General features: G+C 43.4%; 1 protein-coding gene across 4 annotated transcripts in view; it reads left to right on the top strand.

Annotated features, from left to right (window-relative positions):
- DENND2B (DENN domain containing 2B) overlaps positions 1–23,400 on the top strand; it is a 171,320-nt gene that overhangs the window by 66,531 nt on the left and 81,389 nt on the right. The gene's annotated exons all lie outside the window — the stretch shown is intronic.

Here is a 23,400-nt window from a genome sequence, read left to right as displayed (position 1 = left end):
CCTTCTACACTGTTTGTCCTATGTTTTGGTGAAACTTGTTCTGACCTAGAGGACTAGTGTGTGGTGAACTCATTGTGGCCTAGGAGAAGAGACTGTTCCAGAAAGGCACTTTCATAGTTGATGAGGTAGCTAAGGCTGTCAGTGATCTTATCAGGAGGGTTAACGCAGTGGACACTCCCTGCCGTGGCGAACCGTCAGGATGTGCTTCCGCTTCAGCCATGTTATATCTTAAACTTACTACTGGGCCTCAGGAAACTTGGTGGATGCCTTTGGTTTCTCTGTGGGATGAGGGAACAGCTGCCGTCCTGGCTCTTTGGTTTTTCTTCTTGAACTTTCTGAACAGAATGTCTTTTGTACTCTGGCAAACAATGAGGGGGGCCTTCTGATTAACTTCGGGTCAGCTTGCCAATGAAAGCACTGGCCATGTCCCCAAGCGGGCTCCCTGAATGTGGACATGTGTACATCACTGTTGTGGCCTGAGGCTCCATAAGGGTGAACTCCATGGCCCTGGACCTCAGGCGGGCCGCTTCTAAAGTGATGCCTCCTTTCACTGCACTCCAGGGCTCCTCTGCTTGGTTGACACCTCGGTTAACTGGGGGGATGTGGCATGGCGCTGTTGGCTGGGACTCACGTTGGGGGATGTGAGGAGGAGGCCTCTCTGAGTCAGTGGGCCCTTCGGTGGGCAACTCACATCCAGGATCTCAGTTCTCCTCTACTCGTGTGGATGTGTTTGGGCAGCTCCTCCAATTTTATGGCCCCCGCACGTGTGAAGAGGGCTAGCAGGTGATCTTTCTTTTGGTGCAGCAGAATGAATAATGGATTTGGGTTTAGGAGACTTGAACCATGGCCAGGTTCTGCTACTTACCATAAAGGTAGCCACGGGCAAGACCCTCAACCTCTACGACCTTCAGATTTATTGGCTGTGAGATGCAGATAATGATAATAGCTCCTTCATAGGACTGTTGGGGGGAGCAAATGAAATAATTTCCATGAAAGTAGTTTTAAACAAGTCAAGTCCTATATAATGTAAGATGTTATGAATTGACACTTGAAGGATGGTCCCTCTCTCTTCTGGAAAGTCACTTTGCTCTCTGTTCTGGTTTTCCCATTTATAAAGTCCCTTCTTCTCTTTTGCATTTATAAATAAAAATGAGAAAATCCTTTTAAAACTTCTTCAAGATGTGAAAAGAAACAAATAGTGCTTTCTTTGGGTTGGGAAGTTTAGAGATGTTCACTGTAGACTTTGAGCCATAAATGATCCTTCAGAGATGAAGCTTTCCTTGGGTCACCTGACTCACATGTTTTAGTATAGAGGAGAGGGATTCCAAGAGACCCTTTGCTTTTCCCACAGCTGCCTGGCGCTTACGGAGTCATAGATTTTAGAAGCTGGAAGAGAGGCTACTGGTTGCCAGGGCTGGTTCCCTCATCCTGTTAGGTTCTGCTGGGGAAACTGTTTCGAGTGAGCAGGGAGGCCTTTCTCCTACGTTTTGGGTTTGAAAGGCAGGGTTCTAACTGGCAGGAAGCGTTATTGCTCTGAAAGGTCCTTGGGGGCTGGGCAGCTCTTTTAGGAACCTGTGGCTACAGCTTAGAGGGAAATAAGAAAGAAACAAGGAAGTGGGAATTCCAAGGGCAGAGATACTCGATATGCCCTGGGACTGTGCAAAGAACAGAATAGCAGGAGAGTGGAGCCTCTGGGCAAGGGCGTCCCAGCTCTGTCCTCAGAGACTCCGGGAGGCTCCTGGCATACTACGTGGGAACACAGGGAGGGGCTGGCACCCCACCTGCAGCCGCAGCTTTTGTTGTAGGGCAAGGGCACACCTGCCAGCCAGGCCCTGGAGTAGTGCCTTGGAAGAAGCCCCTGAACAGACAGATTTTTTTCTTTTTTAATAACGGAGCCTTTTTTCCAGGTGAATCTTGTCACAGCATCCTCTCCAGCCTGAGGGGAAGCTGTCCACAGCTTAGCTTGGGGCTGCAGCTGTTCCCCACTCCTTGTCAGCCCAGTTTCCCAGAGCTGAGTCACAAATCGGATCCCTCCATGTTCCTTAAGGGTGAAAAAGTAACATTCCTGTTCTTACTCCCTCTCTCCCCCTTCCTTTACTCCTCTTCCTGCACTTTCTCCCCCTGGGCTCCTTCTCTCTGTAAAATTAGAATAATCAGTCACCCAGGGAAGTTGAAATTCTGAAATACTTTGGAGGACAGGCCAAGGCCATCCTCAGTTCTGCTGGCTCTGCCCCTGTCCCTGGAATGCAGGGCTTGGGCGTACCATTTGGACGGGCACCCCAACTCCAGATATCACGGCCACACTGCTGGCCCGGGACTAAGAGAGGCTGCGCTCCGTCCCCACCTAACCCGATTCTAAGGACTACTTCGGGGAGATAGGAACCTGAGGGAGGTAGAGGGTCCGAGTCCTGGGCCGTCCAAAGCACCTCCCTGCAGGCTGGCAGGACTGAGAGGCTGAGAGCATGTCATCCTGTTGCTTCTCTTAGCTGTTATCTGTCACTGCCCTGGAGACTCCTGATTTCTCATGTTGGGCCCAAGAGAGTTTGCTGAGGCAGCCAAGCAAAGGGAACGTGTGTGGAGCCGGGGGGAGGCCGGGCAGCAGCACTGCAGGGCTTTGGCTTGTCTTCCTTCTGTCCCTCCAGAGAGCAGGGAGAGCAGGCTGTGGGGAGGGGGCCTCGCAGGAACCATGTGAAAGTGGAGAAGGGGCCAGGAGGGCATGAAAGAAAAAAAAAAAAAGACCACCTGGCATGGTCTGCAGAGATTTCTCTTTCTGTGGGAAAACTTGCATGAGTGAGTGGCTTCTTCTGGGGGTGGGGAGGGAGACTGTGCATCTCTTTTATGCTGGGGAGGAGGTGCTCTGTGCACCTGTCCCAGTAGGTGGGTGGGCTGAAATGCTGGGTGCATCCATCTGAGGGGAACATGCCACGTGATACTGTCTGATAGGAAAAATCCAGGGTCTCTGTTTCTAGCCATGGGCCCTAGAAAACTGGCCTGCGTGTGTGTATGTGTGTATGTGTGTGTTGAGTGGAGAGGAGGATGCTGAATGAGTCTAGACTACCTTATTGAAGGATTTCTCCAAAGATCCCTTCTCATTTTTTTTGGCTCAGGTATACTGCTGTTGAGGGGCTGTTGAAATGATCACGGTACTCTTCTCTGAAAACTGCCTGAATCTTAGATTGCACTGTCTCTATAAAGGGTGAATTATATGCAATCAGGATATGAAGCCTTCTTAACCGAAGCTGACCTGTTCCTAAGAGTTTGTCATGAAACCACCTGTTTCTCAAAGATCCAGACTCTTTTTCTGTGTGACTTGTCACTGAAGGGATTTGTATATGTGCTGGAGATTGGCTAATAGGAAGCGTCACAGTGGATGAAGGACTATTTGAACCTGGGAAAAATGAGATAAACATAGGGTTATGGGAGACAAGATCTGAAGCAGTAGAAAGATTACTAGAAGGAACAGGAGAGAGGCCCTGGGAAGGAGATTGAGGAGAGGGTAGTTCTCAGGGACAGGAAGGGTGATAGAGGGTGTACCTGGGCTGACCTAGGAGGCCTTCGTGATATAGCAGAATGCCGGCCCACCCCCAGGGGCTCAAGGAGACAGTGTCGTGTAGGTCCTAACAAGCACTGGGAGGGCAGGAGTGGGTGGGGGCGGCTGGCACTGGGGTCAGCACCCCTGTTCATTTGCTCTTTGGGCTCAGAGACATCTCTGGTGCCCATATGTTCTCTTGGTCTGTTTACCCATTTAGTCAGTGAATACAGAGGGTCTGGGCCAAGAGCTGGGGAGGATCTAAAAAAGTATCAAGTGTGGGATTTATCCCATATATATATATTGTATTACTTGTTGTAGTATAGTTATTTCCTCCCCAGTGTGAGCCTCTGTCCGTGTGACTGAGAAGAAACACAGACCTACTGAAGTTTTAGGTTTTGATGGTAGGGTTAATGGCCATCTCATGCTTCAGACTGGGAAAAAGGAAGAGGGTCCAACTCTTAGACTGTGATTTGAAGCACTGTTTGAGTAATGGGAGAGAGCCGACTAAAGGACTGGAAATAGGAGGACGGTGTCCTAGGTTTCTCTGAGAGCGTCAGACCATGGGGTGTGTGTGCAGGGGTGGGGAATGGGAAAAGGGAAATGGGAAAATTGGAAGGAAAACTATAAAGTCAGCTAGTTTCTAGAACTCTTTAGCTTTGTTTGAGGAACTGATTTTGGTATGTTCATTCATGTCTTGGAACACAGGCTCTCTTACGGAGTTCTGACAACTGAGTTTTATAGATTGCTTTTAAGTGAGTCAACCTGTAATGTGTTTGTTCAACTCTCAGTGACTATTAGATATTCAGTGAGTGTATGGTGCTGCCTTAGAGCAGCTCTGATGGAACTATTTGCACATAATGAGAGTATCTTACATGCAGTGTAGTGAAGTGATTAAGGGCTGGAACTCAGGGGTCATATAAACATAGGTTTAGAATCTGACATTACTGTTTACTAGCTGTGTGACCTTGGGTAATTTATCTAATCTCTCTGAGCCCCAGTTTTCTGTGAGGCATCTGTAAAATGGATATAATAATAACTCTTAGCTTGTTACAGTTGTGGTGAGGATTGATTGAAATGATACATGTAAAGCTCTCAGCCCAGTGCCTGGCACACAGTAAATGTTCAATGCTTTCCATTATTATTATCAACTTAGAGCAGCTCTTGGAAGAGAGTAAGGCTGGCATCTCTTAATCAGGTTGGGGTTACTATGCTAGGAAAGTCAAATCATATTCTTCTTTTAGAAGGAGTGTATACTTTGTACTTTATTCATCTTTCAAGAACCCAGGAGAGTTTCTGACGTGGTCCTTCTCAACCCAGCTTCACAGGCTCAGCTTTACCCTCTTGTAGGACGCTTACCCTTCACAGTCATGGGAGTCTAGAACTGCTTCTTGCTTGCCCCTTTCCTACAGGCTGGCCCAGGTAGGACCTTGAGGTCCTCCTTAACGCAGCATTGGAGGCCCTTCCCAAGCTGCTGTCAGTGCTCTGGACACTGGCTACCCTAGCACTCCTCACCTCTGCTTCCATGAATTCTATCCTGTATCCTTCAAGACCCAGCTTAGAACATAGGCTTTGCAGCCAGCTCTGGAGGTTCATAGTCTGGCGCTTCCTCTTACTATCTGCGGACCTCTGGAGTTAACCTTTGTAAACCTTAGTGTCTTTATCTGTAAATTGGGAGTAATATTACCCATCTTAAAGATCTGTTGCAGGGGTTAAATGAGATAATTTACATAAAGCACTTAGCTTAGTTTCTGGCACACATATGCTCTCAATAAATGCTAGCTGCTGCTGCTGTTAGAGATCTCTCCCTCCTATGAACTTCTCTGCCTGCATACAGGAGTAGAAAGAGCCCTGGCCAGGTAGTAAGCAGATCTGAGCTTTAGTCCTGGCTCTAGCTATGACTTGCTGGGTGACCTTGGGGAAGTAACTTGGCTTCTCTAGGCTTCAGTTTCCTCTTTGAGTGTTTTCGTTGACATTCTGACTTGACTCTTGATATGCATTATCTTATCTTTCCAACTAGATTTCCCTAAAGTCCTATGAAGCTAAGTAAAATATTTGATACATTTTATTTCCTCAAACTGACCAACATACTTAGTTTATGCTTAAAAACGTATTTGGGTAACTTTTTTTTTTTAACCCCATCAGCTGGATTCTAGGAAGCATTTTGCCTTGGTTCGTATAACTTGGAGACTGGGAACTTGTTCTCAGCTGCATAGGGCTTGGTCGCAACAACTTGCAAAGAGGCTCTAGCCCTTAGTAAGCTAGAAGGTCTCCCAGGTCAGTAAGAAAGGAGGTGGTGGTTTCACTTAGTGCCTCTGGAAAAATTTTGGTCAACACATGTTTGGAGTACTCATTTGTTCTGCTGTAAAGACTTAGACCAGCTCTGTGAATAAATACGGCCAACACTGTTTCCTTCTCTCAGTGGAGAAAACTGGCAGTGTTTTTTGACAGACCCTCTCTCCTTAGAGTCTGGAGTGAGCCCGTTGTGCTCAGAGACAAACCTGTGTGTTAAGGGAAGAGCCATCCAATGAAAGAGTGATGTCTAGAGCCTGGTCGGGCTGTCGGGGTTCACATTCTGGCTCTGCCACGTCCCAGCTCTGTCGCCTTGGGCAAGGTACTTAGCCTCCCATGCCCCAGTCCCTCTTCTATAGAATGGAGGTGGTAATAGTACTATTTCATAGGGTCGTGGTGAGGCCTAAATGTCAAGTGCTGAGAATAGCACCTCATATCTAGCACTTCATGCAATGTGAGCCATTATAGTTATATTTATTATTCCCTTGTAAGCCAAGCAGAGTTTGTTTCTGAGGGGCTTGTCTGTCTGTCCGGTTTGTTCTGCTGAGAAATGTGAGGCGCTACCCCCTTCCTCCATGTCTTGGACAGATATCTAGTATCGGCAGGGCAGTAGTAAGTGTCCCCTGTCAGTACAGAGGTCATAGCTCTTGTACCTTGCTTTTGTAAAGAATTATGTAAACCAGAGGGGGAATCTGGCTGAACAAAGGAGCATCTAGGTTGAAAGGACCCTCTCTGATGAGTAATGCATGTTCTGTGGCAGAGCCCTGGGCAAAAGAGCAAGAAGGGAAGTGGGCTGAGGGAGAGTGTAAATTTTAGGGGCAGAGAGAGCTAGGGAATGAAGAGCGGTGACTATCCCCAGGCAAATGGTTGTGGCTAAGACAGTGAGCTGTGTAAGAAGCTCCTGGCACTTTATCTTCCAGGAGACATGTTGCCTCCCCAGCCCCAGGTGAGACCTGCCCCCGACAGTGAACACTGAGACCAGTCTCCCAGGAGAGGAGCGGTGGATTGGGACGAGGAGGTGTTAACCTGTTCCTCACAAGAAAGAGTAGTACCGAGTAGCTTGGTGCATCTTATCTACAAGTGTAATTATAAAGAGATTTCCTTGTTCAACTGCAAGAAACAGGAACTTTTGCTGCCATATTTAGCAGCATGTTTTAAGTCCCTCAAATCTCCTTTGAGTGCTACCAAAGCTCTCAGCTTTGTTGTTATCTCTTGTTGAGCTAGAGTCTGGGAAGGTCATATCAACAGTGCCAATTTATGGGCCTGCTGAACCCAGGCTGGCCTAGGGCAGAATGGGGAGTTCCTGGGAGTAGGTGCTTCACAGATTTTCCCTTTGAGTGAGCCTGTTTATAATTTAAGGTTCCTTTTGCTTTAGAAGACCAAACTCTGTGGATTAGGGTCAAACATTTTATTTCTTCCACAGTTTTGCTTCTGTAGGCTCCCAGAGGCGGGAGCTCAGTCTCTACAGTAGCTCCCTGTACAATCAGGGGACGCTCAGCCTTGATGGTACTTTCAGCTACCAACACTATGCCTCACACTCCTTACTGGAGGTAAGTTTTCTTGGCACAGAGTTATGCCAGACTCCCCTCCCTCATTTAGTTTATTAGCAATTTTTGACCTATCGTGTGTTCTGAAGGAGTGATTAAAAGAAATGAAGACCACAGTGTGCAGAAACCACATGTGGGGCCTTGTACTCATTTGTAGGGATCTAAGAATAAGAAGGTCAGACCCATGTGTACCTATACTTTGTCACTTGGCAAATGGATGCAAATAGGGAAAGGAAATGAAAGAACCTGACTGACCCTGGCACCTATAAAGAAGTGTGGTATTTGAATGTGAAAGGAAAATACCTGGGATAGCTGAGTTGAACTTGGCAATGTCAGTGACCTTGGTTTGCAGTCTGTGACTTCACTAACTCAGGGAACTGAGGCTTAGGAATCTAGAAAGGAAAGAGAGCACTGAAGTTTATTTTCTTTGCCCCCCTCTAACCCCCAGATTTACTCACCCCTTTGGGTTCCAACATAAATGGAAATGCCAGATAAATTGCTGTTTTTGAAATGGAGTGGGCAGCACTGTCCTCTGTGGGACCCGGTCTCTCTGGGTTGTGAGTCATCACTGCTGCTCAGGATTGGGTTACTGCTCAGCTGTGCTGGGAGAGCCAGCTGTGAGGATACTGGTGGTAAGAAGGGCGGTGGGTTTTCTTAACGCTGAGTAAGTGCCCAAAGGGAAGTGGCAGGGGTCAAATTAAAAAGAAAACAATGAGGAACAACTGGAAAATTTTGTTGTATTTAAATCTCATTAAATGGAAGTAGAAAAGCTTTTTTTTTTTTTTTTTTAAATCTCAAAACCCACATCTGTTTGGTAAACCCAGGTGGGTTTCAAAAGCAATGCTATCCAGACTCCTTTTCATCTGAAAAATACCCAAGGTCACATGTCTCCATAGCTTTGCTGGAAGAAGTTGAGCCCTGGGAAGCTGTAGAAACTAAAGGAGAAAACCATGGAGTTACGTGTATTTTACCACAATAAGAAAAGTTATTGGGGAGAAAAAGAAAGCTGTGGAGATTGCAACACTTACGACATCGTCCTGGCCCCTGATAGCAGTTACTGTCAGTGGGGGAGTTGGGATGACTTTATCCATTTGTGTTCCCTAAGGGTTTATTTCTCCCCAGCCCTTTCTCTTAATTTACAGTCTTTCCTTGAGATCCCACTGGGGGGCAGGGAGGGTGTCCAACTCTGCCTCTCTTGTTTAGAAACTTTTTATTTATTCATTCATTCAGTACATCTTTATTGAGTATCCATCCTGTTCTAGGCACAGTTCTCTATGCTGGGGATGTAGAGGTAACTAACACAGCAAAGTCCTTGTGTCATGGGGGGGCAGTAAGTAAAAAAGCAAACAAATCAATAAATGAGATAAAGATAGTGATATGAGCTATGAAGGAAATAATGGTGATGTAAAAGAGAGAGAAACAGGAACTTTAAAAAAAATTACTTATTTATTTATTTATTTTGTGTATTTATTTTTGGCTGCGTTGGGTCTTTGTTGCTGCACGCAGGCTTCCTCTAGTTGCAGCGAGCGGGGGCTGCTCTTCGTTGCGGTGTGCGGGCTTCTCCTTGCAGTGGCTTCTCTTGTTGCGGAGCACGGGCTCCAGTAGTTGTGGCATGCGGGTTCAGTAGTTGTGACTCGCAGGCTCTAGAGCGCAGGCTCAGTAGTTGTGGTGCACGGGCTTAGTTGCTCCACGGCATGTGGAATCTTCCTGGACCAGGGTTCGAACCCACGTCCCCTGCATTGGTAGGTGGATTCTTAACCACTGTGGCACCAGGGAAGCCCGAGAAACAGGAACTTGATAGCTATTTTCAAAAGAGAAGTTAGATGAGACCTCTCTGAGAAGATGACATTTGAGCTGCAAGTTCAAGGATGAGAAGAAGCTGTGAATATGAAGATTTGGGAAAGTACATTCCTGGAAGAGGGAGCAGCAAGGCAAAGCCCCTGAAGTAGGAAAGAGCTTGGCATGTTGAGAGAACAGAAAGTCGTCATTGTTAGAATATAGGGAGCAGGTAGATGTAGGGGGGTATAAGATGGTAGAGGCTAGTTCAGGTAGAGACTTTTGGCCATGGTAAGCAGTTTGGAAAACCAGTATGAGGGGTCTATATTCTAGGTGTGGCACAACTAGGGATAAGGTGTCAAAATATGGGGAAATAGAAGGGATCTGGAGTGGGGATAGACACATAAATGATTAGCTAAAGGAAGCTGAATAAATATAATTCAATTCTGCGTAATTCTTGGGATCAAGCAATATGTGTTTTAAAAATTTCTGTAGATTTTAGATTTGTGGTATATCATTAGTAGAATGAATGCTTACTCTATTCTAGACATTGTGTTTTACTAGGCGTTTTCACTTGCATCATTTTAGCAAATTCTCACAACAATCCATGAACGAATTTGTTGATATTCTGCTGTCTACAGCTGAGGAACTCAGACTGGCTAACTTGCTTAAAATCCAAATCTAAGTCTGTATGATTCCAAAGGATGTGCTCTTTCTATATCCCCACTCTGATTGATGCCACCTCCTCTTAGTTATCCAAAATAGTTAATGAGCATTTTTTTCCTGAATTGTTAAGTGTTGTTTACTGTCATGTTCTCCTTTCTGTCCATTGGAAGCTAGGATAGATTTTGGATGTTTGTGGGGTTGAGTGAGGTTTTTTTTTGTTTTTTTTTCCATCTTTTTCTGAAAGGAGTACCAGGTTAGATATTGAGACTACCAGTGCATATCAAAACCTGGGGAGGGTGGGGTGTGTGACAAGACTTGGAAACAGCCTGAATCACCTCTCTTTACCTGGGTAGGAAGAGTGATCTTTCTGATCAATACTCCACAAGTAGCTCATTAGATGTCCTGTTATGATCCCCCCTATTTTGTAGTAAGAAGATGGAATTTGGTTTTGGAAAATTTAAGTAATTTGTCAGTAAAATAGCATTTGTAAGTAAACTCTGATTTTCTAGTTCACAGGTTTCTTTTAGAGTCTTCAAGTTTGTTGGCAATGTTTGAGGAAAGAAATTTGTTAGGCCATAACTTTCACTTGCTGGGAATTGAACATTGACTAGTTTCTATTGGTAGATACTTCTTTTTCAAGGGACTGATCCTGTTTGGATTCTATAAATCAAGGGTGAGGATTCTGAAATGAAAATGTATAGGGTGTTTATAAACTTTCAGTCCTTGGTGTTCATGAGATCTGTGTTCAGCCTGGTTTACCAGCTAGATGGAATAGTTTGTGACGGGCAGAGCAGGGTGAGATTGAATTTCAGATTTAACATGGATTCCTGACATACAGAGGAATTTCTTTTTTAAGTAATGGGATTCTGCTTTCCTGTTTCCTCTATCCCTGTCTGTGTTAGTAACTACTTTGCTTCTGAAGGAAAAGCTCTGTGGTTAGGAAAGATTCCTTGAGAGAATGCTTTTATCTCCAGCACCTCTTCACTGAGCCCGCACCTACCGTGAGCAGCGACACACAGATGAGCTAGCGGGAGGCCGAAAAGATTGGTGGAGGTCAGAACTTGAAGTGTTCGAACCCTCCAGGAACTGGGGAATCGTTGTTCTTCTGAAAGGAGGAAAGGAGCACAACTGGATTTAGTTGGTAGAAAAGAAACCTATGAGACCATGTGGAAGATAGAATTGGAGTGGGAAGAAACTTGTCTGTCTTACTGGGTGTAACTAGAGAGGTAATATTCCAGTTCCCCAAAATTCATTTAAAGCAGACTGTAAGGGAAGTCTGGATGGTGGGGAGGGAGGGTCTGTGCTCCAGAAGACAGAGCCCTCTAGGGCCTTAGAGCAGTGGTGTTCAGACGTGAGCTGCCCCCAACTCACCTGGAGATCTTGTTTCTAGTTCAGTAGGTCTGAAGTGGGGCCTGAGAATTTGCATTTTCAACAGGTTTCTAAGTTGCTGCTGCTGCTGGAGGTTAGGAACCACTGCTTAACAGGCTTAGCAGCTGAGATTCAAGTGAGGGTGAGAGGGCCAGATGTTAACTGGTGTGCCTTCTTCATTCACTTAGAATTTCATGTCTACGCTTTAGAACCTCTTGGGTCACTAACCCCATAACATCAACAAAGCCTGGTCAAGGTTCGTGCCCTCTGTCCCTAGGACTCGTCTCACAATATCCCTGTCACCTCTGCGTGAGGTTTTCTGCTGTGTGCTTGTCTCTAAACAGCTGTTGACTGATTTTTGGAAAATGACTGTCCTGGGCACATGATTCTTTTCGGATAGGTGACCTTAATGGCAGGATAAGCTCTCCCCTGCCCTTCAGCACAGCCACCTGGTTGGCAGGACTGTTTCGGGTACTGCAGGGAGGCTCAGCGTTGAGTTTGTTCTGTTGATTAGCCAAGTTTACACAGGACATGCCTGGGAGATTATCTCTTTAGCCCAGGAGTTGAATTTCAAGGGCAAAGTCCACAGTTGGCAGCTGATAGGCTGAGAACACCTGGACAGGAGGATTTCACTTGGCATTCACTTAGCCAGGCCTCAGTGCCTCTTCCCACAGAGGTCAGGTTTTTTGCTTGTCTGCTGCCCAAGCAGGTAACTTCGGGATGCTTCTCCCAGAGCAGCATGGCTCCAGGCACTGCCCCTGGCTATCTCCTCAAGGACCTGTGACTTCAGGTGAGACATTAGACTTAGTAAATACAAGCTGCCTTCTCTTCCGTGGAGTTCTCATTTCTTGATTCCCTGTGCTTGCTTCTCCCCTTGAAGGAGGATCTTCATCTCTCCTTCGTGGTCAGTGACTCTTAGATTTGTCCCAGGGCTCTTCTTTTCTTAGCTCCCGTCGTTAGTCCAGAATTCTGTTTCAGTGTGGGAAGGGATATTAAAGGTTACCTGATTTACCTCTGCCCAACCTTTTTCATATCCCTGCACCCACAGAAAATGATGATTTTTGTAAGGCGCACTGGGATAAAAGGAGGAGGCTGCTGGTAACCCTGAGCTCTGGTGCTACCCCAGGGGTTGATGGAGTCTGCACAGCTGTAACCCATCCTTGGCATACTGATTGGGAACTCTGATCCGGTCCTAGGTGCATTAGAGCATAGCGGTGAGAAAACTGAGCACCCAGGGTGGCAGAGCTAGGACTGGACTCAGACCTTTTCACTGCTGCTGATTCAGGGCATTGCTGCATGCACAACACAAGAACTGTGAGGTGCTACAGTTTCAGATTAGCAAGCACGCATGAAACTGTCTCAGGCTAATTTTTGTTTAAGATTGTTTTCCTTTTTTTTTTGTAACAAAAACAATACATTTGTCCTAAAAACTTTTACAAAATAGGAAAATATATAAGTCTGAATAGGAGCCTATCCTGTAAACCCATGCCCCAGAAATATAATCATTGTTAACAGTTGTGTAACAATGGATTTTTTTCTTACAATACATTTGTATATACATTGACTTTATTTTTACAAAAAATGATTATACTCTAATAAAAGAAAAGAAACGGAAAAAAAAGCATTGGCGACAGTGTGGAGGAATTTAGAACCCTTATACATTGCTGGTGGGAATGTAAATGGTGCAGTTGTCGAGGGACTGAATTCTTTTGGTTCCTCAAAGAGCTAAAACTTGCCATATGACTCAGCAATTCCACTCCCAGGTGTAAACCCAACAGAAGTGAAAACAGGAACTCAGGTACTTTATGCCAGTGTTCATAGCAGCATTATTCACTGTCCCACAGGTGGAAACAACCCAAGTGTTCATCCACAAATGAATGAACAAAAATGTGGTGTATACGTACAGTGGAATATTAGTCAGCCATAAAAGGGATGAAATTCTGATACATGCTACAACAGGGATGAACCTTTAAAACATTGTGCTAAGTGAAATAAATCAGACATAATAGGACAAATATTGTATGATTCTGCTTACATGAAATGTCTATAATAGGCAAATTGATAGAGACAGAAAGTAGATTAGAAGTTACCAGGAGCCTGGGGATAGGGGAGAATTGGGAGCTCTTGCTTAGTGGTTACAGTGTTTCTGTTTGGGAGAGTGAAAGAGTTTTGGAAATAGTGGTGATGGTCGCACAACATTGTGAATGTAATTAATGCCACTGAATTTTAAACTTAAAAATGCTTAAAATGTCAAATTTTATATATATTTTAACACAGTAAAAAAATGGTTGAAATTTCTTCTCTTGATAATTTACCTAGGCTATTTTTCCATGTCAGTACATTAGTTTTAACAGCAGCACTCTGTTTCTTCAGGTGGATGTATCATAATTTATTTAACCAAACCTCTGTTGATGGACATTTGAGTTATTTCCAGTTTTTCCTATTATAAACAGTGCTGCAATAAACAGTGGTATATAGCTGTCTTTGCCCAAGCATTCTAGTACTTGTATTACCTTAGGCAAAATTCCTAGAAGGGAAGATTTGCTGATTAAAGCTTATGCTTGTTTAAAATGGTAGTAAATATTGTCAAACTTCTTTCCAAAGAAGTAGCATCAATTTAGTTCTCATCAAAAGTATATTATGGGGCTTCCCTGGTGGCGCAGTGGTTAAGAATCCGCCTGCCAGTGCAGGGGACACAGGTTTGATCCCTGGTCTGGGAAGATCCCAGATGCCGCGGGGCAACTAAGCCCGTGTGCCACGACTACTGAGCCTGCGCTCTAGAGTCTGCGAGCCACAACTGCTGAGCCCGTGTGCTACAACTACTGAAGCCCGCAGGCCTAGACCCTGTGCTCCACACAAGAGAAGCCACCGCAAGCCCGCACGCAGCAACAAAGACCCAATGCAGCCAATAATAAATTAAAAAAAAAAAAAAAAGTATATTATGATGCCTGTTTCCACCACACCTTTGCCAACATGAGTGTTACAGAGTGTTTCAATCTTTGCCAATCTGATAGGTGAAAAAGGCTTCCTTATTGTTGCTTTATTTAGGATTTCTTTAATTATTAGTGAAATTGAATACCTTTTATGCTCACTGGCAATTGTGCTTATTCTTATGTGAATTTTCTGTTCAAATACTTTGTTCAGTTTTGTATTTGGTCATTATTTTTTCTTGTAGATTTGTAAGAGCTTTTACATACATATTACATTAGAACTCTTTGCCGTATGTATTGCTGGTATTTTCCCCCTCAGTTTGTTTTATTTTAATTTTTGACTTTGTGCTAATTATTTGCCTTTCACATGTTTTAAATTTTTATGTAGGTCAATGTATGATAGTTTCTTTCATGGCTTTTTTTCCCCCCTTCATGGCTTTTGAGTTGAATTTTGTGTCATGCTTTGAAAAATTTTCTTCACTCATTAGAATTATAAAAATCATTCATTAATTTTTTTCTAGTGTTTTTATGGTTCCAGTTTTTACATTTAGACTGTAATTAAGTTTGTAGTAGGGTGGGTGAAGTAGGAATTAACTTTTATTGATAAAAAACCTAAAATAACCTTTTTTCCTATTATATTTGTAAATTTCTGTTCACTTTAGTGTTTTGAGTGAGGCTACCTATATTCAAATTCTTATATTTCTTATTTATTATGTACCATAACCATTGAAAACATTTTCTGCAACATTTATAGAGGAACATTTCTGATTCAGTTTACAAAAAAAAAAGCCTTTAATGAGAGATTCAGATCAAGAAATTGTACCCAGGTCTTCTGATTCCCAATCCTGTTTTTTTGTTTGTTTGTCTTCTATTATTCTTACGCAACACAGCCAGATTCCTTTTCATAATGTTTTGGAATAATTGCATCACTCCCCTTCTGAAAATTTGACAGTGAATCCTATATGCGATTGAATTTGACACACTAGACCTAGATGGTGTGACATAAAAGCCTCTCTCTTAAATTATACCTGGTGTGATGAGCTCAGCCTAGCTGAGGTGGGAGCAGGGTGGCAATTGCCTGTTAAATAAGTGCAGTTTGGTGCTGAGGAGATTCGGGGGCCGAAGTCTGAAGGGATTTTAAGACCCAGGGAGGGTGTGACTATGGGAGGGGAGCTGCTGGAAAAAGTATAAAGAAACTTGGCTGCTAGAAGACAGATTAAGAAAGATTTTTGAAATGAGAGAAGGAAGAGGAATAATGTTTATTGAGGACCCCCTTATGTCCCAGGTACTCAACTAATAGGTCCCCCCTAATTGTGTTTTAAAAGTCAGCTTTTAGCAGCCTAGGCTTGCTGCTTCTAAGGGCCGTGAACCCAGAAAAGAAAGCCTTATTCAAGGTCAGAGTAAGTAAAATCCTGGAACCGGAAGTTAGGGTGTGAGAGACCAAGGAGAGAACAGCATTGACCTGGCGTCATCTCTGCTCTTGTCAGCCAGAAGCTTAGATGGAAGTGTTTTTAGTGGAAGTAGACAAATACGGAAGCAGAAGGAGAAACTACTTCAGATCAGCAAAACACTCATTAGGCCCTGGAGGACCAGCTGTATACAGACATACAATCCCTACCCCTAAGGAACTAAATAGTTGTTTACTGGACAAGACATATACAAGGTCAGTACACTACTGTGAGAATTATGCCACTATCCAAGTGGCATGGGGAGGAAAGGATTAATTCAGTCACTGGTGGGAAGACAGTGAGAAAGATAAGGGCAAAGTTGCACAGAGGGAATAGTGCTGGTTCAGATTTTGAAGTATGAATGGACTTTTGTTTTTTTTTTTTTAGTTTGTACCTTTTGGCCACTATGAATAGTTGTTTTTTAAATGGACAAGGCAAGGAGGGGCATTCCAGGTAGAGGGATTAGCATATGCAGAGACAGAGAAGAGTGAAGCAGTGTGTGCAAAGTTATGTGCACATAACTACTAATTGGTCATTTTTTCTGTGCATAGTAGGACAGAGAGAGCAGCATTAAGATGAGACTGTAGAGACAGGTGTCAGGGAATAGCTCTTGTAAGGCAGGATCTACCATTGTTATGCGTACCAAGTCACCCCAAAACATTGTGCATGTTTAAGCAATAATTTTATTATCATCTCTCGTGGTTTTGCCGGTCTTGCTTGGGCTCTTCTCACGTACTTTTTTTCAGAAGGTGGCTGGGCTGGACTCATCAGAAGACTCAGTCACTCCCATGTGTGGTGCCTGAGCAGGGGAAACTCAAGCAGCTGGGGCCCCTCAGCTCTCTGGCTCCTACTACCCCCCTTCCCATTATTGCTCCCTGTGGCCCCTCCAGCATGGTGGCTCAGGACTGGGAAGCCGGCGCCCCTAGAGACTGGCAGAGGTTGCTGGCCCCATCTAACCTAGCCTGGGAAGGCAAGCACCTTCACATAGGCCACATTCTGTTCCTTGAGGTACTTACAGAGGCCCTTCCAGTTCAAGGAGAGAAATATCAAACAATTTGTAAGCTTGTTTTGAAATCACCACAATCACACAGATTAATTTAAATTTTAAAACTGTAGGGCAGTTTTCCCCAGACTTAATTCATTGCCTACCATCTTCACAATATTATCATGGCCTCTCTGAACTATTATTTACATATTTAAGTCAGCTAACTTTCAAACTTAAATTTATTTTAAAAGGAAACATTATCTCACTTTCTTAAAGTAGAAAATCAATATAACTTGCTATACACAGAAGATAAGTTTTAAAGTAAATACAAGGAAAGCAAAAAATGTTGAAAAAATTTTGCCAGATACTGCTGCCTATGAATGTCTCCTCTCCCTCCCTCCCCTTCTCCCTCTCCCTTCCCCCTCCCCCTCCCCTTTCCCCTCCCTGTCCCTCAGCAAGTGGAGACTTTCTTCTTAATCTAGTGAGAAGGTTTGAAAGATTTACAAAGTGAATGACTCCATCACCTTGTGCTTTCATGCCATTTAATTCTGTGTAATATGATGTTGAGTTCCTGCCATTCAATTCCTTACCACATTTTGGGAAGCACTACTGTGGGCAGTGGAGCCGCTAAAAGAATTTGAGCCCTGGAGCAATATGGTTAAATTTGCTAGTAAGATCACTTGGGCTGAATTGCAGAGAGTAGATTTGAAGAAAGTAAAACTGGGAACAAGGAGATGGTTTTTAGGAGATTATTGCAGTAAGTCCAGCAATCAGTAATAAAGTCTGGGTCAGAGAGTGGCAGGGGAATGGAGGAGGTGAATATAAGACATTAAGAAGGTAGCATTTGCTGCTTGGTGACAGATTGGACTAGAGTAAGAAGGAGAATGAAAAGTCAGGGATGACTTGGAGAAACGTGGGTAACATTGTGGAAAAAGTACAGGAGAGAATGAGTTTTATTAGAGGTGGAGTGGCAAATGATGAGTTCAGTTTTAGGCATTCCTTTTCCTTAAGTTTTTTAACATAAATTTTTTTGCCACATTATGGATTTGTCTGATTGTTTCTTTGGGGTGTTATTTAGGTTCTTCCTCTTTCCCCTGTATTTTCTGTAAACTGCAAATTAGATATAGAGGCTTGATTAGATTTAGGTTAAGCATTTTTGGGGAAAAAACTATAAATGGTGCAGCAGATCAGAGGCACGTAACGTCTGGTTTCCTCACTATTATTGATGCTAAATTTGGTCACTACTTAAGGTAGGGGAAGCCAAATTTCTTCATTGTGAAATTATAGCTTTTATTTTATAACTAGCAGATAATCTGTGGGTGACCTTTGGCACTACTCCCCATCAATCTTCAACTTAAGCGGTTATTTATTTTTTGAACTTTTTATTATGGAAAATGTCAAACATACACAAAAGTAGAGAAAATAGAAGATGAATCCCCATATATCCATCATCCAGCTTCAACTGTCATCAACACTTGGACTAGCTTCCTTTTTCTCTGTCCTTGTCCACTACCCCTCCTTTTTCTCCTGTGGATTTTTGCAAGTGAATTCCAGGCATCATACCATTTCATCCATAAACACTTCAGAATGTACCTGTAAAAGACCTTTCAGACATGTTTAGACATATTGATTTTTTTTTTTAATTTATTTTTTTATTATTTATTTTTGGCTGCGTTGGGTCTTTGTTGCTGCACGCAGGCTCTCTCTAGCTGCGGTGAGCGAGGGCTACTCTTTGTTGCGGTGCATGGGCTTCTCATTGTGGTGGCTTCTCTTGTTGCGGGGCATGGGCTCTAAGTGCGTGGGCTTCAGTAGTTGTGGCACACGGGCTCAGTAGTTGTGGCTCGTGGGCTCTAGAGTGCAGGCTCAGTAGTTGTGGTGCACAGGCTTAGTTGCTCCGCGGCATGTGAGATCTTCCCAGACCAGGGCTCGAAGCCGTGTCCCCTGCATTGGCAGGTGGATTCTTAACCACTGCGCCACCAGGGAAGTCCCGACATACTGATTTCTGACCAGCAATTTTTAGTGGCCCTCAAGAAAGAACAGAGATTACTGATGATTGAATTGATCCAGAGTTAGGCTTTCATTTGGTCGTTTGTATCCATGGGTTCTGCCTCCACGGATTCAACCAACCACAGATGGAAAATATTAGGGAAAAAACTTCCAGAAAGTTTCAAAAAGAAAAACTTGAATTTGCCACGCACATTTGCTATGTAAACAGACAACTGTTTACATAACATTCACATTGTATTTACAACTATTTACATATCACTTACATAGTACTAGGTATAAGTAATCTAGAGATGATTTAAAGTACATGAGAGGGTATGCATAGGTTATATGCAAGTACTACGCCATGTAAGAGACAAGCATCCGTGGATTTTGGTATCTATGGTGGGTCCCTCTCGTCCCAAGGGATGACTGTACAGTGAAAGGAGACGGGGGCCAGGGATTTGAGGGTGTGATGGATCATGGATTCTTGCCTGGAAGGACAGAAAGGTGGGCTGATATAAGCTAGGAAAAAGAAGGAGGGCTCAAGGGATGAGTGACCTGACCAAGGTCAAAGAGCAGCTGTTGGATAGTAAAAAGATCAAGAGATAGGCAGGAAGGGAAACTGTGGTCAGGGAGTAGGATTTTGGAGGACAAGATTGGGATGTGTTGTCTCAGGCAATGATAAGGTCCAAGATTTGTCCATAGGCATGGGTGACAAAAGTAAAATTGAAGTCAGGGAGTCAGTTGTGAGACAGGGGTTTTGAGTGGGTCCATTCACATAGGTATTGAAGTTGCCAGGGTGAAGAAAGGGCCGTCAGGGAGAGCTGGTATATGTTAGGGTAGGAGATGGTGCATACATCTGTGAAGAGTTGGAAGATGGGGGTAGTTGCTTTACGGCAGAGGAGCAACACTATGGAATAGATTGGAAGCACAGTCAGTGGTGGCAGAAGGCAAGGTGGAAAAAGAAGCAAAACATTTTTTTTTCCAATTGTGGTAAATTTTATTTTATTAATTTTTATTGGAGTATAGTTGCTTTACAATGTTGTGTTAGTTTCTACTGTACAGCAAAGTGAATCAGTTATATGTATACATATATCCACTCTTTCTTAGATTGCCTTCCCATTTAGGTCACCACAGATCACTGAGTAGAGTTCCCTGTGCTATACAGCAGGTTCTCATTAGTTACCTATTTTATACATAGTACTGTATATATGTCAATCCCAATCTCCCAATTCATCCCACCCCCCACTTCCCCCCCTCGGTAACCATAAGTTTGTTCTCTACATCTGTGACTCTATTTCTGCTTTGCAAATAAGTTCATCTGTACCATTTTCCTAGATTCCACATATAAGCGATATTATATGATATTGCAAAACTTCATTTTAAGCAGCTTTTAAGCCTGTGTACTCTAGTAGACATTGCTGTCCACTGGTTGGGGTGGGAGAAAACTAATGGGGTAAGGGATTAAAAATGAACAGGGAAAGAGTTGTGATATGTGGGCGGGGGTTGAAGCAGGACGCCTCCAGAGGCGACATACTTGATCATCTAAGTAGCGCTGGTATTAGGGAGATGGCCTAGTGAGTCCCTGCTCACTGTTTTATCCCTAAGGGATCCCTTTGTGTAGTAGCCCCTGGTGCCATTTGATTGAGTGTTATTTTGTTAGCCAGTCTCTGTGAAGATTTGTGTTGCATTCTTTACATTTTGTTTATAGACTTTGGGTGGGGGCAGGTAGAGTTGGTGCCTGTCCCTGGATGATGCACTGGTCCAGAGAACTCCTGGCATTTTCTTGCTGCTGGTGACCACTAGCCTCTTAAACTTCTAAAAAGCCATTCATGCCTGAGGGCTAGAGATGGAGTGTCCCCTTTTCTGACTTTGGCTATTCTGAACCTTGTCTCTGAAATACCAGGGAAGGCATATATATATCTCCCCTGGGGTGTGGCCATCAATTATAGGAAAGAAGCGTATCCTGGGTTTCAGAGTTTTGAAGAACTTTGAGCTAAAGTCGTGGACTTGTGGGTGAGTCAGAAATGAAAACTCGAAACAATGATTCCTCCTCCCAAAGATAGTACCTCTTGAAATAGTGCTTTTAGGAAGGTCATCATGGAAGAAGAGGAGATTAAGGGGAATTGGGAGAAAAGAAGGCCTAGCTGACTTAATACCAGCATCTTCTTGATTCCGAAGCAAGTGGAGTCTGTGCCCCGGGGAGGCTAGAAGTGGGATGATTTCTCACTATCTTGCCAAACACCTATGTTTAAGGGAGTGTCTGGACCACACGCATTTATGGTTTAATGAGTTTTAATGTTGAGAGAAATGTTTTCCTGTTGGGCTGTACTTGGAGCTCATTTCCTGCCGACTGCTGGTGTGCATGTGTGTGTGCGTGTAAGCAGAGACGTCAGCCCTGCTTTCTGCATCTTCTCCTGGAGGATAATGATAGTTATTTACATTTGAATAGTAACTTACAGTATATAAAATATTTTCACATACTCTCTTTCATTGGTTTTATATTCTTTCACAAGAGGAATTGAGGTGGCTGGCTACAGAAGGCATAATAAAAACAGCACCTGACTGTACTTTCCATGGGATAGTGGAAGGAACAGGAACTTTAGTCAGACCTAGTTTGAATTCTGGCTTTTCCTTTTACCGGCTGTATGACCTTGGGCATTAGTTTTCTTATTTGGTAAAATAGAATTGATAACATTTACCTCCTAGGATTGTTTTGGAGCGTTAAATTAATTAACACAGTTAACACATGGGGACAGTGCTTGGCACACAGTGGGTGACTGATAAAGGGAGATTTCTATAACATGGAAACAGATCATCAACATCAAAGAAAAGAAGAGCATACAAGTGTCCTAATCTTGTTAAGTAAGATTGTTGCTATGAATGGCCTTCGACTTTGAGTCCTTTGGCAGTCTGAGAAACTGACCTTCTGACACCTTACCATTAAGAAAGAGGAAACGTACTATTTTCTCAAGGTGGACAAACGTACTATTTTCTCAAAGTGAAATTTTTTATATGGATATCGTTGTTGGAGATAGTAATCCTTACCACTTTTTAAATTGAGAGTTATGTTTTTATTTTTTTCTTGTTTTTACAACCACAGGATATTTCTTTACCATTTTTACAACAAATGCTTATGTGATTTCAATTTCCAATAGTTCTCATATAGTGACTGCTGGTAAAATACAAATGTGTTACATGAAATTGCAACTCGGTGAAAACCACCCTATAAGGAGCTGAGCTAATGGTGTATCTATGTAGCTTTCCAGTGATCTGATAGAAAAATGGAGCTTAAAATACCCAGGGGCATGGATATTCATCACACCCCAGTAGATGGTCTTTAAGTATCACTTTTTAAAGTTGGGATCTTCAAGAGTTGGACAGCAATCAATTCAAGGCCCTGAGTTCTATATTCTTTGCTTATTTCCCAATGAAAACAGATCCATTTACTTTGGAAAACAGATGGAATGGTTGACTTCCTACATGACAGAGCCACGCAACTTGTACTCTTGCCTGTATTAAAACATTATTTTGTTTAATCTTTACAATAGCCTTGGGGTAGAAGGGAACTGACCAAACGTTTAATTCCCTCTGAAATACCAGGTATCGGGCTTTTCCTCCAATTGCAAATGGGAGGCTGACTCAGTGTTGAGAGATCAGGTGAACAAGCCCATTACCTTCCTCCCTTCTCTTCTCCATCTCTTGGGTCATAAATGCTAGGCAGGGATTGTCCTTTGCTTTATCTCTGTGACTGTTTCTGATCTGGAAATGACTGTCATCACTTCTAGATAACACCAGTCCTGGGCAATTGCTGAATGAAGCTCACATCACAACAAATCATGGGATTATAGTGACAAAGGAGAGATTCTAGGTGGGAGTGGGTGACTTTTCCAGAAGATGAAAAACAACAGGGCAGACAGGTGACTGCCTTCAACATGCAGGAAGTAACCCTAGCTCTGTGTCATCCTTGTTGGTCAGAGGTAGAAAGAGGAGAAATTGAGCCACAGAAGAATTTGCCTGTGTGTTCTTTTATTTATTTATTTATTTATTTATTTATTTATGGCTGCATCGATGTTCGTTGCTGCGCATGGGCTTTCTCTAGTTGTGGTGCACGGGCTTCTCATTGCGGTGGCTTCTCTTGCTACAGAGCACAGGCTCTAAGGCTCTAGGGCGCCCGGGCTTCAATAGTTGTGGCATGTGGGCTCAGTAGTTGTGGCGCATGGGCTTAGTTGTTCCATGGCATGTCGGATCTTCCTGGACCAGGGTTCGAACCCGAGTCCCCTGCATTGGCAGGCGGGTTCTTAACCACTGTGCCACCAGGGAAGTCCCATGCCTGTGTGTTCTTTTATACTCTTGTACCTTTTCCTCTTTGCAGCAGTGATCCTGGAAAACAGGAAAAACTGCTATGATTACAGTCAATTTTTTATTTTATTAATTTTTTTATTGAAGTATAGTTGATTTACAATGTTGTGTTAGTTTCTGGTGTACAGCAGAGTGATTCAGTTATATGTATATTATATAATCTTTTTCATATTCTTTTCCATTATGATTTATTATAGGATATTGAATACAGTTCTCTGTACTATACAGTAGAACCTTGTTGTTTATCCATCCTATGTATAATAGTTTGTCTCTGCTAATCCCAAACTCCTAATCCTTCCCTCCCCAACCTCCCATCCCCCTTGGCAACCACAAGCCTGTTCTCTGTATCTGTGAGTCTGTTTCTGTTTTGTAAATATATTGATTTGTGTCATATTTTAGATTCTACATATAAGTGATATCACACGGTATTTGTCTTTCTCTGACTGACTTCACTTAGCATGATAATCTCTAGATCCATTCATGTTGCTGCAAATGGCATTATTTCATTCTT

Source organism: Eubalaena glacialis, chromosome 10, assembly GCF_028564815.1.
Source record: "Eubalaena glacialis isolate mEubGla1 chromosome 10, mEubGla1.1.hap2.+ XY, whole genome shotgun sequence".
NCBI classification, from domain to species: Eukaryota; Metazoa; Chordata; class Mammalia; order Artiodactyla; family Balaenidae; genus Eubalaena; species Eubalaena glacialis.
Note: the sequence above shows the minus strand (reverse complement) of the source record. Positions and strands in the feature narration are given on the sequence as shown.